At 34.0% G+C, this 8832-nt stretch overlaps 1 long non-coding RNA gene across 1 annotated transcript; it reads right to left on the bottom strand.

Moving 5' to 3' along the window:
* Positions 1–2491: 2491 nt before the first annotated feature.
* On the bottom strand, positions 2492–4227 carry LOC125058809. The gene is made up of 2 exons (XR_007118533.1): positions 4168–4227; positions 2492–4012 (listed from the first exon to the last, which is right to left on the bottom strand). It is a non-coding gene; the product is annotated as an uncharacterized LOC125058809 (long non-coding RNA).
* Between the last annotated feature and the right edge of the window lie 4605 nt (positions 4228–8832).

The following is an 8832-nucleotide window of genomic DNA, read 5'->3' as shown; positions in this document are numbered from 1 at the left end:
TGCTCAAGATTTTTTTATTCATAGTACTGAATCAAATACTGTATGCGAAATTACTAAGCCTTGTTACCATAAAACTTTTAATAATATTTGGCTTAGTTATAATATTATCAAACATGTTTTTAAGATACTTTACTTAGAAATACAAAGATATCCCATATATAAGTTTTTGTGTGTTTTATGCAAGTTTTTTATTATTTTCCTTAACTTTACAATAATTCAATTGCTATTTGCTACGCAATATTATTGTGTCAGTACAGTGACCTACCACATCTCCCTATTTACAATTTTAACAGATAACCATTGTATTACAGCCATCAGCGGTAGTTGTCAAGAATGAGGAAGAAAATGACCAATTATTGAAATGTTAAGAAGAGATATTAAACCGAGACCACTAATCTATTTTGAATGCAGTTTGGACAACTATGATTTTTATATGAAAAATTGTATTACCGTGTTTAAGATAATTGTGTACTTCATAATAATTTTTTTGTATCTAATAATATTGTTATATTAATAAAATGATTTATTAAATCTACCACTTATTTAATGACTGCCTATAGAAAACGTAGTAACCGAGTTAAATACATAGCTAAGCCGAAATGAACAATATATAAGCCATGTTACTTTATAGGTTAATAAAAGAACAATATAATAACTTACACATTTAATTTAATGATTATAGTAAACTTTTAACACACTACAAAATAACTTTCAGTAAAACAAACTTAAGTATAATAAAACTAATTCAACCCCAGCCTCACATAGAGCTAATCAATAACATCTACTTTATTTTGTAGACAAATATATTTATTTTAATATATTTCCTAATTAGTTTGTAAAAAGTAATAGTTATGAACGATAAATTTAAAAAAGCTTAATAAGTACTTAAACCATCATGTATGTAATGATGGTATTTCATACTTGTGTAAAGCAGAATAATGTTTTTATCCAAAACCTTATTGTTATATCAATATATTTTATAAAAATATAGGAACTGAAATTGTACTGTGTTATCATTTATTATAAATTGAAGAATAAGTAGTCGAAATTCAATAATTTCAAAATGTCTGCACTATTGTGTCTTTTTATATCCAGGGGCCTTGTCGTATGATACAAATGTAATATTCTTCTTCTTCAAAGGCAGAATGTATTTTTCTATCAGAAATTTTGAACATTTGGGGATCTCTGAAATTATTAGATTTATAATTTTAGTATAGTAGAAAAATACAAATATAGGTATAACAAAATTTACCTATCTTAACTTATTTATCGTTTTCTGTTCGACTTATCTCTGCTGGAGACAAGACATGATCAAGACTGCATCGAAAAAATTTATTGATTAATTAAATGTTGGAAATGACATTGCCATAACTTATTTAATAAACATAGAAGCAATCAAAAGATAGTTATTGCTGCTGACTACACTTTAGCACTAAACATAGCCTTTGGGTTCTGGATTTGTTTCATTAATAAATAATTGTTTTTAAAGTACATACTTGGATTTGGATTTTTGAGTATAAATATAGGTGTGCTCAAGATTTTTTTATTCATAGTACTGAATCAAATACTGTATGCGAAATTACTAAGCCTTGTTACCATAAAACTTTTAATAATATTTGGCTTAGTTATAATATTATCAAACATGTTTTTAAGATACTTTACTTAGAAATACAAAGATATCCCATATATAAGTTTTTGTGTGTTTTATGCAAGTTTTTTATTATTTTCCTTAACTTTACAATAATTCAATTGCTATTTGCTACGCAATATTATTGTGTCAGTACAGTGACCTACCACATCTCCCTATTTACAATTTTAACAGATAACCATTGTATTACAGCCATCAGCGGTAGTTGTCAAGAATGAGGAAGAAAATGACCAATTATTGAAATGTTAAGAAGAGATATTAAACCGAGACCACTAATCTATTTTGAATGCAGTTTGGACAACTATGATTTTTATATGAAAAATTGTATTACCGTGTTTAAGATAATTGTGTACTTCATAATAATTTTTTTGTATCTAATAATATTGTTATATTAATAAAATGATTTATTAAATCTACCACTTATTTAATGACTGCCTATAGAAAACGTAGTAACCGAGTTAAATACATAGCTAAGCCGAAATGAACAATATATAAGCCATGTTACTTTATAGGTTAATAAAAGAACAATATAATAACTTACACATTTAATTTAATGATTATAGTAAACTTTTAACACACTACAAAATAACTTTCAGTAAAACAAACTTAAGTATAATAAAACTAATTCAACCCCAGCCTCACATAGAGCTAATCAATAACATCTACTTTATTTTGTAGACAAATATATTTATTTTAATATATTTCCTAATTAGTTTGTAAAAAGTAATAGTTATGAACGATAAATTTAAAAAAGCTTAATAAGTACTTAAACCATCATGTATGTAATGATGGTATTTCATACTTGTGTAAAGCAGAATAATGTTTTTATCCAAAACCTTAATGGTAGGGTAGGGCGGGGCTAGTTGAGCAATTTTTCACTTGCTTGGATATAGCTCCTCAATGATAAGTCTCAATGAGTTGTTATGTGTCCTGATGGATTAGTAATTTATCCCTTAACAAAAGTGTCCATAGTATTTTTTTGTAACAAGTCCAATATAATAGCTACAGATGTTTAAATGCAGAAAGTCAAGTATGCTCAATGTACCCCATAGGTGGGGTAAGTTGAGCAAGGGTATGGGGCAAGTTGAGCACTAAGAATGTCTAGGCCAAACCATGGGTTCTATCTTAACTTGAGATGTAGTAAAATATGTATTAGACAGTCAGCTTTTTATTTATAGTATTTTATTGAGAGAACAACAAAATTTTCTTTGTATAACCGAAACTAGAATCAACAAAACATGAGCATCCATATCTATCCATTACTTCCGATAATTTCTAAAAAAGATTACCAAGGCTGGTGGGTTCGGGTTTTTGTATGGATAGCTACGATTTTTTTGTTTTAAAAACATCATCAACCATTATTTTCCGGCCATCTTATTTGCAATTCAGTTGGGTGGAATTTCAATGCCAAATTTAGCAGCACACTCTTAGGTAAGGCGATGGTCGTCTTTTGGAGAAAAATTCCATTTGTAGCAAGTATTTTTTCAAACAGTCCTTCTGTGAGGGAGGATATACTTCCCTCGGTGTTGTATAGCCCATAAATGAATCATCACCTTCATTTAATTTATTTAAAAGTCAACCAATACCGAATTCTTTAGCGGCGGTATTCACACTTTTCCCCTCATCGTGGACAGCCTTTGCAGCATTATTTAAGTATTCAGTAGTGTAAGAACATCTCCTCCTCTTGTAAGCATCCAAACAAAAATAAAAGAGTCATTACTCATTAGTTTTTTAAGTCGTGGAGTTAGTTGAGCTATAGTTGCTCAACTTACCCCAACCCGGAATTTTAAAAGAAAAGTGGGATTGTAAAAAAATGCCTAGAATTAGACCCAAATCCTATTTACAAATCAAAAATACAATAATCTTCTGGAAGATTAACACTGTCCTGATTGGAAACAGAGAACATTTGACAAAGACAGACGAAAACTTGCGATAAACAATGTTTTTACTTTTTGGTCACAAAATAAACAAAACGCCGTGACACTTCACTCACTCGTCGAGCTGCCACTAGCTATCGTGCGATGATTACCCCTCCTACGACTCCTTCTTTTCGCTATTTGATACTTCCGCGTAAGATGAATAGTTTCCGAGATATTTCGATTGCCCAACTTGCCCCTATGCTCAACTAACCCCGCTCTACCCTATATCAATATATTTTATAAAAATATAGGAACCGAAATTGTACTGTGTTATCATTTATTATAAATTGAAGGATAAGTAGTCGAAATTCAATAATTTGAAAATGTCTGCACTATTGTGTCTTTTTATATCCAGGGGCCTTGTCGTATGATACAAATGTAATATTCTTCTTCTTCAAAGACAGAATGTATTTTTCTATCAGGAATTTTGAACATTTGGGGATCTCTGAAATTATTAGATTTATAATTTTAGTATAGTAGAAAATACAAATATATTACAAAATTTACCTATCTTAACATATTTATCGTTTTCTGTTCGACTTATCTCTGCTGGAGACAAGATTTTTATATTTTTAATGCTAAAATAATCAAAATGTTTACCTTAGATCATCTATTTACTAGACTCTTCGTTCATCTCAGCAGCATATGTTCTAGGTTTCGTCAACATCATTTTTTTTTTAACTTCACGTGACAGCAGTAACATTGTGTGTGCAGTTTTAATAAATTACCCAGTAAACACCAAGTGAATCCCAACAAAAAGTGCATCCGGTACTTTATAAAGGTACTGTGAACTACATACATTGGAGATTCTTCTGATACATGCTAAATTACTGAGTAAACTAGATAAACTTATGCGACACATTCTACGAATAATATTTAAAATACCCTCATCTTGTTTTGTCCACAAAAAAAAAGAAATATCCAAACACGTCAGTCAACGTCATTGTTAAACTTGATTTTTGGCATTTGTCATCTGACAGCGGCACTATTGCCATACCTAGTAGACCTGTCGGCTGGATACAAGGATTTTGGACCTAATTATTACAACTTATTACAACATATAGATTATTCTTTAGATTATTCCTACATACGGTTTTGAGTAGAAACTATAATAATGGATTGCCGCAAGTGTTTAAAAATTGCATCTGATGCGGAGGGCATAAAATGTACCTCCTGCCTAGCATGGTTGCATTTCTATTGTGCTGAATTGACGGAATCGGACTTTAAGAAAATCTTACCTATGAACAGAATAAAATGGAAGTGTTCTGCATGTAAGACTAAAAAGAAAACTACGCCTTCGACGACCACCTCACCTACACTTACTTCGGCTTCGCCCTTGAATGTGGACACGGAGGTTTTAACTAGATATATGGACTCAAAATTTGCGAACTTAAGTCAACAGTGGCGTGATGATCTCAACTCTGCTATCTTGGAGGTTTCGCGAACATTCAGGAACGATATAATTGCCCTAGAAAATCGCATGAACACATGGGAGGAAAGGGTAGCTCAAGTGGAATCAGCGGCAGTCATAGGCTCCTCTTCCCTGCCGTCCAACCTCATGGAAGAAAATGCTTCACTACGTCACGAGCTTGAAACCTTGCGTAACAGGCTCGACGACTTCGATCAAGCCTCTAGAAACTGCAATATTGAGATTCAAAATGTGCCCGAAAGTAAAGGTGAAAATCTTATGCAGCTCTCTCTTACACTAAGCAGCATTTTAAACGTCGAATTAAAAGACTCTGACATAAAAACTGTACACCGCGTTGCACCAGGTGTCAGGTACGCGGGTCGCCCGAAAAATATTATACTGCAGTTGACAACTCGCAGAAAACGTGATGATTTTATCGCTGCTGCGCGTGTGCGTGGCTCTCTAACAGTTGATCAATTGCTCGGTGGATCTGCGGCTGCCTCGGGTGTCAACAACAATCGATTCTACGTCAATGAGCACCTTACCTTGAAAAACAAAATACTCTTTAGTAAGGTCAGGCAACTTGCAAAGGAAAAAGGTTACAAGTATGTATGGATAAAAAACTGCTGTATTTTTGTTAGAAAAACTGATGAAGCTAAAGCCATCCAAATACGATCCAATGATGATTTAGCCAAATTAGTATGACTATATTATACCTCTCTGTATGGTTTACATATTTTTTGTATTGTATTCAAATTTTATTTATTTTTTGTTGGTATCTTGTTCTTTTCATATTCTTTTACGGCAGTGTGGAGTGCGAAACTGGATTTTTCTATAATCTTCACTTTATTCCTACCCATCTTTCATATTTCTGATTATGGATAATGGCTCAAAATACCTTATCTATTTATTATCAGAACTGTGGAGGCATAAAGAGTAAAATAGATAAGCTCAAAAATAGTATACTTCTTAGCAACTATGATATTATTGTTCTGGTAGAGACGTGGTTAGTGGATTCTATCTTTGATGGAGAGTTGCATTCTGGCGGTTATGATTTATTTCGACGGGACAGAAACCTCCAGTTTTCTCGCAAAAAAGGAGGTGGTGGGGTCTTAGTCATGGTGAAAAGAGGAATTAAATCTATCAGATTGACTGAGTTTGAAGCCCCGGATTTGGAGGAATTATACATTCACTTGCCATCTCACGCTGGTCTCCTCCTCAATGCCTGTTACTTTCCTCCCGTTACTCATACCTCTTTATACATAAAATTCTTTCAAAAACTGCATGACATACATGCTAGCGCTAGATTATCTAATTACATAATTACAGGTGACTTTAATTTACCTCATCTCAACTGGTTATCCTCTCCAGACACCCTACTACAATCTGCAAATACTGAGTCATCTAAATTATTGTTGCATACCATGTCTTTCTTGAATTTAAAGCAAACTAATGTTGTCCTCAATAGCAATGCGCGGCTCCTAGACCTAGTCCTATCGACGCTTCCCGGGCGTGTTGATAATTCCGATGACCCGTTGCTTAATCCTGTTCCTCATCACCCGCCTTTAGATATTCTTAGTACTGTTAACAGGTCAATTTTCATGACATCAGCTGTTTTCCATCAAAGAAATTTCTTTAATGCAGATTATGACTTAATAAATAATGCTATCTATAAGGTAGATTGGGTGTCACTGCTGGCCTCGTCCCATTCTGAAGATGCTGTTGCCATCTTCTACTCAAAAATAAATGAAATTATATCTGTTTTCGTGCCATTCTCTAAACCTAAATCCCGTAAGTATCCAGTTTGGTTTAGCAGAGGACTGATAAGAGCTCTTAATCGTAAGAAGAAACTCTGGTGTCGCTGGAAGACCTACAAAAACTTGCTCGACTATCAAGAATTTTCTTTATTAAGGGCACGTGTTAAAAGTCTTATGAAACTTTGTTATAATCGATATATAGAAGGAATTGAACTTTCGCTGAGGGCAAATATCAAGCACTTTTGGAAATATACGTCTGCTCTAAAGCAGACTAATTTAGGATATCCTAAACGAATTAAATATGGCAGTGTTTCATCTGACGACCCTATTCAAATAGTAGAGTTGTTTTCGAGTTATTTTCGGTCAGTGTTTGAGTCTCAAACTGGCTCAGTTGGAGACACTGTGTACACCGATGAAGAGAGCCTTCCCAATGACTCTCAGGTCCTTTTGCATAGTTTGTACTTCGATAAGGATGAAGTCAGCAAGGAGCTATATTCGCTCGACCCAAATAAAGGTCCTGGCCCAGATCAAATCAGACCAGTTTTTCTCAAGAAAACAAGTCGGTCAATATGTGTCCCCTTGCATATTATATTCAATAAGTGTATGTCCAGTGGCACTTTTCCTGACTGCTGGAAATTATCTTATATAACGCCTATCTTCAAGGCTGGTGAAAGGAGTGATGTCGAAAATTACCGACCGATTTCAATACTTTCTGCAATCCCTAAGGTCCTGGAAAGATTAGTTCACCGACGCATTTATTCCAGCCTAAGGCATGTTATTATAGACCAACAGCATGGATTCGCAGCTGGTAAATCTACTCTCTCTAACCTCCTTGTTTTTACTAATTATATTTTTAGCGGTTTGGATAATAAACATCAGATAGACACAATCTACACAGACTTTCAGAAGGCCTTTGATAAGGTTGACCATGTGATGCTTTTACAAAAGCTATCTTTTAATGGTATTAAGGGTAATCTTTTAAGATGGTTTGCAGCATATCTACATAATCGTGTTCAATCGGTGGTAATAAATGGGTTTACCTCTTCTCAAATAGTAGTGACATCCGGCGTTCCCCAGGGCTCAATCCTTGGGCCGTTGTTGTTTTCCTTATTTATTAATGACATATCTAAATGTTTTTTACACTGCAATTACTTGCTGTATGCAGACGATTTAAAGTTATATAGAACGGTAGTTACACTTTCCGACGTGGAACTTATTCAGGAAGATCTCGATAGGCTAGACGATTACTGCAAGATAAACAAATTATTCTTAAAATATAGTAAATGTCAGCATATCGTGTTTACAAGGAAAACACATAACGCAATCACGGCCAATTTCACCCTTGGAAACCATGCCCTTGAACGTGTGTGCTCTGTAAGGGATCTTGGTGTCCTTCTTGACTCCAAATTAATCCTAGATAAGCACATAGGCTCAATTATTGATAAAGCCTACCGTATGTTAGGCTTCATAACGCGTGTCACCAGACATTTTAAAGAAAAAACCACGTACATTCACCTCTATAAGGCGCTTGTGCAGTCCCAGTTGGAGTACGCCTGTCCAATCTGGAATCCCCATTACGCTATATATGTCGCACAACTGGAGGCTGTACAAAAGAAATTCTTACGTATTCTAAATTATCGTATGAATGGTGGTAGGGCTAGTTATAAGGAACTTTAAAAAAAATATAAATTACTTTCTTTGAGTACTAGGCGTAATTTGACAGACTGTGTCACTGTTAGAAAAATATGTGTAAATGAAATAACTTGTTCCCATCTTCTCGAACTGATACCATTTAATGTTCCTGCCAGATCTCTGCGCTCGCACAAAACTTTTAACCTTCCGACTCCCAGAACCAACATTGAGTTCCGTGAGCCTCTTCACAGGATGTGTTCCACCTTGGATTCCATCACTGACATCGACACTTTTTCGCACTCCTCTACTGCTTCATTTAAGAATAAGTTAAAACTCTTATTATCTTAAGCTTTGTGTCGTCCTTGTTTTTGTTTTTGTAGCTGCTAGTTTAGTGTCAAATTTTGCTGTCATGTTTTGTATTGTCTTACTTTGTATTGTATTTTTTATGAGTGAAACTTTTTTCGAGGA

The sequence above is a fragment of the Pieris napi genome, chromosome 18 (genome assembly GCF_905475465.1).
Source record: "Pieris napi chromosome 18, ilPieNapi1.2, whole genome shotgun sequence".
In the NCBI taxonomy this organism is placed as follows: Eukaryota; Metazoa; Arthropoda; class Insecta; order Lepidoptera; family Pieridae; genus Pieris; species Pieris napi.
Note: the sequence above shows the minus strand (reverse complement) of the source record. Positions and strands in the feature narration are given on the sequence as shown.